The sequence below is a fragment of the Acanthochromis polyacanthus genome, chromosome 22 (assembly GCF_021347895.1).
Source record: "Acanthochromis polyacanthus isolate Apoly-LR-REF ecotype Palm Island chromosome 22, KAUST_Apoly_ChrSc, whole genome shotgun sequence".
In the NCBI taxonomy this organism is placed as follows: domain Eukaryota; kingdom Metazoa; phylum Chordata; class Actinopteri; family Pomacentridae; genus Acanthochromis; species Acanthochromis polyacanthus.
This window is the reverse complement of record NC_067134.1, coordinates 2,319,173-2,325,850: the sequence shown is the minus strand read 5'-3', so window position 1 is coordinate 2,325,850 and position 6,678 is coordinate 2,319,173. Positions and strand designations below refer to the sequence as shown.

General features: G+C 38.7%; 1 long non-coding RNA gene across 1 annotated transcript; it reads right to left on the bottom strand.

Annotated features, from left to right (window-relative positions):
• Window positions 1-531: 531 nt before the first annotated feature.
• On the bottom strand, window positions 532-2,659 carry LOC127532062 (uncharacterized). The gene is made up of 2 exons (XR_007939309.1): window positions 2,234-2,659; window positions 532-2,083 (listed from the first exon to the last, which is right to left on the bottom strand). It is a non-coding gene; the product is annotated as an uncharacterized LOC127532062 (long non-coding RNA).
• Window positions 2,660-6,678: the final 4,019 nt, after the last annotated feature.

Sequence of the window (6,678 nt, the reverse complement as noted above, 5' to 3'; positions counted from 1 at the left end):
CTCACTGTAGAGCTCCTTATCTGGACCAGACTTTACAATCTGCTGCTCTGACGCTTCTATAGCGCTTCAACAGGATATTAGGAGTTTCTGTGGATCCAACCGTCACACTTTGACCTCACACTTTATTTGGATTGTTCACAGAAAAATCACTTTGAAAGAAGTTCAAGTTCACAACTTTAGATTGTTCATGTTTTACTCGCTCACTGACTGTGATCATAAGAACAGATAGAAATTAAAACAGAGAAGATCATTTATTTACAAGTTTGGTTTCTGAGTCTTTTCACCACTAAATATGGAGTTTTTCTTCTAGTCTTTGGAGTTCTTTATATCTGCTGTTAGGGATAAATTTAATGAAATAGAATTAAAAATGGAGACAAAAAGATCAAAATAAAAGCATCAGTTTTACTGCTTTACTAAAGATCTTTTTTCTGTTTTCATTTCTGCCGTGGAAGAGGATAAACGTTGATTATTCAACATGGAAAATTAAATTCCACTGATCAACAAATAAGCAAACAAACATGAAGATCAAAGTGTGTTATTAGTCATTTATTGAATAAAAAGAAAGTTAGAATAGTTTAAAAGCCACAGGCAGAGCAAATAAAAGTGGAGAAAGACGTATTAAAATCATTGATCTTGTTCAGGAAAAATCAACCACTGCAATGAAAATAAAAACTAAGTTAGACATTGATTACAGCACAAGATCTGTTCAAAGAATTTAGAGCATGGAAGGGTTCAAATACAGCACAATGTGAGGAAAAGCTCCTTTAACGGCCAAACACAACATTTATAGAATGAAACAGGCTAAAAAATGTAGAATTTACAGAGTTCAATGTAATCTGGATAGTCCTGGTGGGTTTAAATTCTACTGGAATCATATCGATGCTGAAAACATTTTGATCCACAGATAGCTAGGGTTATGGGAGCTTTGATGGAAAAATACAATCTGATAGAATTTGTTGATGAAACCAGAAATTCAGAATCTGATAAAAAAAACTGATGAAAAAACATTGAAGCACTTATTTATTGTAAAAATGAAAAATGGATCTATCAATAAGACATAAATGACAGAAGAGCACAGAATACTTTGGAAAGAGTGACACAGATGAAGGAAGTTCTCATTTCATCACTAGAACAGGACTTAAAGACTCACATCAGGATCAAGTGTGGCTGCACAAAAAGCTGATTTTCACTGGACAATAATGTGTGAAAGTCTGTCAGCAGTTTGGAGATTCACTGCTTCCTCTCTCATTTCACACTTTGTGCAGCTCAAATGCTTTTAGTTCCAGTGAGCGTCAGAGGAACACCACATCCTGATTTTCACTCTCAACATTTGACTGGAAAAAGACGCAAACACCACATTTGGCTCCTGGAAGAATCACAACTTCATCTTTGAAGAGGAACAAGTTTACAAGGAATCATTTAGAAGGATTTGACAAAGAAACACATTTAATCCATGAATGTGAAAACATGTTTGTGAGGGACAGAGTCATGGAGAGACTCAACCATCTGTTCAACACTGTTTCTGTACCAGGAGGAGACTCTGGAGACGAGACTCAGCACAGAGACACTGAGGAACCAGGACTGGACCAGAAGAACCCAAATCCAGGATAGAGAGTTTCAGTGAATGTGGTGTTGAAGGTGTGGAGGAGGATCAGAGAGTCAGAGGAGACTCTGTAGAAGGACAGAGTTCCAGCAGGAACGTCCACATAAACTGAAACTCTGTGAGAGACCGAGGAGGAACTGATGGATGTTTTACTGTTATTGTGTCTGACAGAGTAACCACCATTAGAGCAGAACAGACTCCAGGACTGATCATTACGTCCAAACCTACAGTCATCACTGTTTCCTTTCCTTCTGATTCCTCTGTAACTCACTGATATATAAACCTCTCCTCTCCACTCCACCTCCCAGTAACAGCGACCAGTCAGACCAGTTCTACACAGCAGCTGATAATAACAGTCAAACCTGTCTGGATGATCAGGATACCTCTGATCCTCCTCCACATTCGTCACCTTCCTGTTGTTGTCAGACAGTCTGAGGTTTCTGTTTACTGTGTTTGTGTCGACTGTGAGTTGACAGGAATCTGATGGAGAGAACAAACACAACACAGCTGCAGTTATTGATGGATCATGTGATCAGTATTAAAGCTTTGATGATGACCTCAGAGATGTGACACTTTGAAGATGCTTGAATGTGCTGCTTTGTTTCCATCAATCCATTCAAACACACTTACACTTCCTCAGACCTGGTGTCAACCATGGGACTCCAGCAGGCGTCACCCTGAAAGGAGGAGGACGGTCAGAGCAGCAGAGACTCTTTCAGCAGCACACATGGACGTTACATGGCTCTCACACTGTTCCACTGATAAAGGACCAGAGCGTTCATAGAGGTGACATCATTCTCCCAGACTGATACAAACTTCACTGGCGCCATGACTGACTGTACAACTTTAAATCATTTTCTACAATTGTGCAGCAAAACAGAACTTTTTTCTTTTCTTTTTCCTCTTTTTCAGTGATATCACTCTATGCTAGCCCATTGCCTTAAATCCCTTTGGAACATCTCATTTAATGAACTAGAACATCAGGTTATAGGTGTCGCTGAGCTGCCTTTCCTTTTTGTGTGTGTGCCAGAATATACATAGCTAGAAGCTTAGAAAGCTTTTGCTTTATTTCTTCTTTTTTATGTCTTTTTCACTTGTCTCACTCAATGCTAGGGGACTGAGGAATAATGTAAAGCGTAAAGCTTTATTTTTAATGTTAAACAGCTGAAAACTGATTTGGTTTTTTCCAAGAATCACACTCACTTATTAAAGATGTAAACTTGTGTAAAAATCAGTGGGAAACGACATGTGGTGATGACATGGACAGAACATTCTGCTGGGGGATCTTGTTTAAAGGGGAGTTTTCCTGGAAAATTGATGCACTCTGTGACAGTCAAGCTCATTTGATTTGTTTAATAGTAGACTGGAATGGCAAAGCAATGATTATTGTTCATTTGTACGCTTATAATTCTACATCAGAAAAGGATAAACTTATTCCTACATTAGACTGTAAACTTGCAGCTCTAACTCAGACATTCCCTGAGGCTTACTTCATTGTAGGAGGTGATTTTAATGTGCTCATGAATGAGGTGATGATAGATGGCCTCCAGCTAAATGCTCACAGCCAAATGTTCACTTCAACTCTTTCATTGACAAGTATGATTGATGTGATGTATGGAGAGAGAAGTTTCCAAATACTTGGAGGAATAAAAATGGCTCCAGACAGTCTGGCCTGGATTACTGGCTGCTCTCTAAATCACTTTCTAAAGACAATATTCCAATCAATGTCCTACCCCCCCCATTAACTGACCATAGAGCCATCCTTAGATATTTACATCTCCTTCCAGGAATGGTTGACACCAAGCAATTCTCTGATTGGAAGATGAAGAGCTCTTTATTGAGGCATGACAATGTCAAACATCAACTTAGTACAATTATTCACTTTTATTGGTTAAATGCTCTGAAGGAAGGAAATGATGGAAAAATTGGGAACTCCTTAAATTTGAAATGGGTGGATTTTTAAGAAGATCTGGAAGTGAGTTAGCCAAATGTAGACGCCAAAATGAGGAGAAAGTAATCACAGATATAATGTCCTTGGCTAGCATTGCACCAGAAAATCTCTGACATGATGAAAAATGAAAATGAATTGAACTTCTAAACACTTTAGATGATATATAGAAGGTTAAAGCAGAGGCTGCTTTTGGTAGATCCAGACTGAAGTGGCTTGAACACGGTGAACAAATGACTTCCTGTTTCTTTAAAGTGGAAAAAACTCATGCTAAGTACAATGCCATGTCTCAACTGAACATTGATGGAGTTGTGACTGAAAGTAAGAGCAGTATTTCTGAGTTTTGCTCTCTTTATAAAACAAAGTCTGACAAAGATGCAATGGATAGACTGTTTAATGTGTTGATTTTACAAACTCTATAACGGAGGAAGAGCGGTTGATGTGTGACACCCCTCTCACACAACAACAAGTATTAGATGCAATGATGCAACTTCAGAGTAATAAGTCACCTGGAGTTGATGGATTGTTTCAGAATTCTAGATAGATTTTGCTGAACTTTTGGCCCCATTTCTGTTCAAAGTTTTCTGAAGGTATTAGTAAAGGGACTCTTCCAGCAAGTATGACACAAGGCTGGATGACTTTAATTCCTAAACCAAAAAAGGAGCCTCTCTTCATTGATAACTGGAGACCAGTTTCATTATTGAACAATGACTCTAAAGTTCTTGCTCTTGTTTTTGCTAAAAGATGTAAAAATGCTCTTAACTCTCTTATTGATGAGAATCAGTCTGGGTTTATGAGTAACAGGCATATTTTCAATAACATGAGGCTAGTTTTAGACCTCATAGACGATGCTGACCTTATTAGGGATGACAGTTTCATTTTAGTTGGAGACTTTCACAAAGCCTTTGATACAGTTGAACACTCCTTTATGTTTTCTGCTCTTAACAGCTTTGGTTTTGGGCCATACTTTTGCAGTGTGATGAAAACATTCTATGCTGGCGCCAATAGCTCGGTAAAACTGAGGAATGGCACAACTCAGAGATTTTGTTTGGAAGAGGGCTAAGACAGGGCTGCCCTGTCTCAGTTTACCTCTTCCTGGTTGTTGCTCAAATGTTTTGTCATTTTGTCAAATTCTGTCAGTTGGAAGGCATCTCTATTGCTGCTAGAAGCAGACTTTGAAGTCAGTTGGCTGATGATACAGCCTTGTTTTTAAAGAATGCCCTACAGATAAAGCCTGCAATTAATGCAATCCACATGTTTTCTAAAGCATCAGGTTTGGACTTAAACCTAAATAAGTGTGAGCTATTCGCTCTCTAAAGTTCTGATATAACCTCAATTGATGATATACGAGTAAAGAGTAAGGTTAACTATTTAGGGATTACTGGAACTAAAAATCAGTGAGAGAGATGCCATCTCAACTTTGAGCCAAGGATTAAAAAGGTGCAGAATAAATGGAAGCTTTGGCTACAAAGAGACTTCTCACTTAAAGGTGAACTCTTCTGTCAAAAGCTGAGGGAATTTCCAGACTTGTGTATGCCGCCTCCTCACTGGCACTGGACTGTAAAACTGTCACATTTATTGATAAGATGCTTGTTCATTTTCTGTGGAAAAAACCGGACACACTAGATCAGAAAACCTGGAATTCTGAACAACTACAAAAATGGAGGCCTCCACTTTGTTGATTTTTCAATCTAAACAATGTTCTGAAGATCAAATGGTTCAAATCTTTCTTAAAAATGATGCCATCTTTATAGAACTTTATTCCTAAATGTGTATTTCATCAAACTGGAGGACTCCCTTTTCTGTTGGTTTGTAGGCTACCAATAAACAAGATTCCCCTAAAATGATCCAGTTTTTCACAAACAGTTTTGTTGTCGTGGAAAACGGCCTACAAGCACAATTTCTCTCCACATGGGTATTATCTCTGGAATAATGGAGATATACTGCCATCAAAATAAAAGCATCTTTCTCAATCGCTGCTTTAACAACAAAATGGACTTCGTCTCACAGCTTCTGACCCCTAGTGGCCATTTTATGAATGACACTGAATTCTGTGAAAAGTCTCCATTCCCTTCAACACTTGAAGAGTTTCCAAGGTCATTAGCTCCATTCCAGCTGCTGTTGTGACTCTGTGCACTGCCTCCTCTCTTGCAGCAGATATACATGTTGTTAATCCATGTGACACTTTATTGTGGCTAAATATTGCTTTGGGACGGCAAAGAACAGCAACAGAGCTATACGTGCACTGTTCCAAAGAGAAACGACAACAAAACCTGATGTTATCCATGACTGGAACTCTTTTATTAATAATATCTCTGGTCTCAGGTTTGGCTTTTACCTCACAAGTTCATGTTGAACAAAGTTAGGGACATTTTATGTTTAAAATCTTTGCATAAAATCTCAGTAATTGTTTCCTTGCTGAGTAGCGATGACCCTGACCATGGCCCTGTATTGCAGGGAATTCACTGACTGGTGTTCCACTTCCCTTATGCACATCAATGTGTCTAAGACGAAAGAATGTTTATAGACTTTAGGAAACATTCAGTCAGTCTTCCCTGCTCTTGTCATCAAGGATCAAAGCCGTCGAAGCGGGATCCAGACTTATTAAATATCTTGGCACTAATATTGATGACAAGCTGTCTTTCGACTTTCATGTCGATGCTGTTTTGTAGAAAGGCCGCCATCAAACGCATGTATTTCTTTTCGGAAATTTTCAGAGTTTTAAGGTTTGCATAGTACTCTTATTGAAAATGTTTTATTGCTTGTTTAATTGCAGTCTGTTTTAACCTTTTCTTTTATCTGCTGGTACAGGCTTACTTTCACTTAAAACAAAAACAATTACAGAGTTATTAGTGAGAGTATGCAGCAACATTGCAGGTATTAACCTCAACAATCTTTCTGATGTACATAAGCTCAGAACCTTAAATAAGGCCCGCACACTCCTCACTGACCAGAGCCACCCTTGATTGGTGAGTTTGTGCTGCTCCCATCAGGCCACAGGTACATCCTGCCAAGATGCAGGACAAATAGACTTAAACATTCCTTTGTCCCTGCTGCAATTGTCCTGCTAAACAAGTGACTGACTAACCCGTTTGTGCTATCCATTGTTGTTATTATTGTCTGTGCT